Genomic DNA, 3,016 nt, shown 5'->3' with positions numbered 1-3,016 from the left:
TTACTGTTTGAGCGGGAACATAAGATGACACACAAATAATTGACAGTTATCCTTCATAACTGCACACGTAGTTAGACGTCTGACTTGCTTCTTCAGTTCTGGGGTTATATTGGATGGGCGTCTATTAGATGTCGACGTCTAATTACGCATGCCTTATAGACATCTAACAGTCTATTAGACTTCGGACGTCTAGTTACGCTTGGGCACCACGCATTAGACGTGTGCCTAGTTAGACGTTAGCGTCTAACTACGTTTGTCTTATAGATGTCTAACATCTATTAGACTTCAACGTTTAACCACGTAGGTTTTAAACCAGGACATTCCAACGCATAAACCCAGACTAAGTAAACAAATATTCATCTAAGTACTTGCATTTATATTAGACGTCCAAGTCTAATAGACCGATTAAGAATTTCGTAGTGTGCATCTGTTGGAACAAAAAACAAAGAAAATCATTTTGTTTCCTCTCAATTTTATGCATATTTACAACATAAAAGAATAGTTTAAGGTCCTTAAGACCAAAAATATTTTTAGGATAGAAACACTTAGTCTGTTGCAGTGGTAGTGATGCCACTTTGTAGATTTGCTCGAGCATGAACTCAGAAAAGTATGTTCCAAGTCTTCTCCATGCGTCTTCCCTATATCACCTACACAAAAGTATATTTACATCTTTTGGTACCCACATTCACTTGGGTCATCGATCAATCAGTCCCTTAGGAATCCATATTTGAGTGATTGGATTTCCATTGGATGATGAGTTAGAGTCGATGTAGTTCCATTTGGATTTCCCATTGGCCCCTATAAGAGCCTTCAGCTCTTTCTCCTCGTCCTTCTTCTTCTCATCATACTTCGCCTTTCTGTACTCCGATTTGTAATGACCTAGAATACTACAGCTAAAGCACTTCACGTTAGCTTTAGATACCTTATCATCATTGGTATTTGAAGAGTTTGAGTTAGAATTGCTCTTCTTCATGAATTTGTCGAACTTCTTCACGAAGAGAGCCATAGCATCGCTGCTGAGCTGTTGGGCAGCTATCTTCACTTAAGTGGTAACTGGTGTCTCCTCGGCAGTAACCAAAGCTTTGGTTATGATGGTGGATGAGGGGTGCTCCTCTTCAATCCTAGAGTTCAGCTCGAACTCATATGCCTTCAGATCGGCAAGCAAGTCAAAGAGCTCCATCTTATTGAGGTCTTTAGACTCACTCATCGCCATGGTCTTGATGTCTCACTCCCTTTGTAATGCACGCATGAACTTTATAGCAATCTCTCTATTGTTGTAGGTCTTGCCCATAATGGATAGGGTGGTAACAATCTAACTAAATCTTGCGTCAAACTCATTCATCGTCTCTCTTGGACGCATCTTGAAGTTGGCAAACTGCTGGGTGGTAACCGTGATCTTGTTTTCTTTGGTGTGCGCGTTTCCCTCACAGAGTTGAGTGAGTCTGTCCCAAATTTCTTTGGCAGACTCGCAAGATATTATGTAGTTGAACATGATATCATCAAGGGATCTGTACAGAATGTCCATGGCCAAGTTGTCGAGGTTGTTCTTCCTCTTATCTTCACTTGTCCATTCAGATTTTTCTTTGTTGATCTTGATGGGTCCTTCAGTGACAACACTCCACATGTCATCATGCAAGGAAGCAAGATGGGCATGGACTATTTTCTTCCACACAATGTAGTTTTCTTTTGAGAACATGGGGATCTTGAAGGAGCTAGCATCTTTCGACATGATTCAGGTTCCTTAGAAGCTTGAGAATAGAAAACAGGGTTTTGATAACACTTGTTAGGATCGGTGCAACCAATAGAGACGGGAGTCTGACTATTGTTAGTAACTTCTTGAAAATGGTTTGATATAAATCCTGTGAGGGATTGATATCACTTTCTATTCTTCGTAAACCTTCACAAACTCTTGCAACGATTCAAGTGCAGAACTGTTTGTTTGGGTTTGAAGCTTTGAATCAACGAGTAAGGAAAGACAGAAGGAAAGAACACAACAATTTGTTTATGGATGTACGGAGCAAACTCTCATACGTCACCCATTCTTCTAACAACCGGAAGGATTTCACTAAATACTTCTTTGAATCAAATACAATTTACTGATCTAGCTAAACACTTTGTTGAAAAAAACAACCTTTGTTCAACTTACAATATTAAGAACAATATTTTCTCAGCTAGACAGTTTTGATTTTTTTTCTCTTATACTTGGAAGATGATAGAAATCAGTGAGTGAAAGAGTGAGCTTGTAAGATTCTAATGTGAGTAGAGTAACCAATAGAAACGATAGATCCAACTGTTGTCCTTGAGCATCTATATGTAGTATAAGGACACCAACGGTCAAATCTTCTTCATGGACACGTGGCACGCGTCTATTGGATAGCCCCATAGTACAAAAGTACAACAGACTCTATGCTCATGGATCGTGGTCGTACATAATGGTAGTGCGCCGAATATCTTCTAGAACTATTCCGTACTGAACAAGTAGTGAGAAGAATATTCGTGTACGTGGCGTTCATTCATTTGATGCAAATAGATGGCATACTGGACTGCAAGAAAAGTGGAGCAGGAGTAGCATACAGTTAGTTGATCATGGGTAGACGTATGCTAACTTCAAACAACTGCTGAAGCGAGGCATTAGACATGCTCCATTAGACTTCCAAGTCTAAGGGAGTTAGACGTCGCCATATAATAGCGTGTTCCATTAGACCACCAAGTCTAATGGAGTTAGACTTCCCATCTAACTACGCATCTGTTAGATTGCACGTCTAACTACGCATCTGTTAGACTGCACGTCTAACTACGCATCTGTTAGACTGCACGTCTAACTACGTATGACGTCTAATAAGTCTTCTTTAGAGCATGTCTAATTTAGCAACATCTGATGCACATGCATACACACAAGTAGACTACTTAGATTTGTTCTCAACTTATTAAGTTTTAATTAACACATCATCAAAATAAGATTGTTCAAAGAATACACTTATTCTCTTAATTGTTTTAAACAAAATAATTTGACCCA

This window comes from Impatiens glandulifera, chromosome 1 (genome assembly GCF_907164915.1).
Source record: "Impatiens glandulifera chromosome 1, dImpGla2.1, whole genome shotgun sequence".
Lineage (NCBI taxonomy): Eukaryota > Viridiplantae > Streptophyta > Magnoliopsida > Ericales > Balsaminaceae > Impatiens > Impatiens glandulifera.
Note: the sequence above shows the minus strand (reverse complement) of the source record.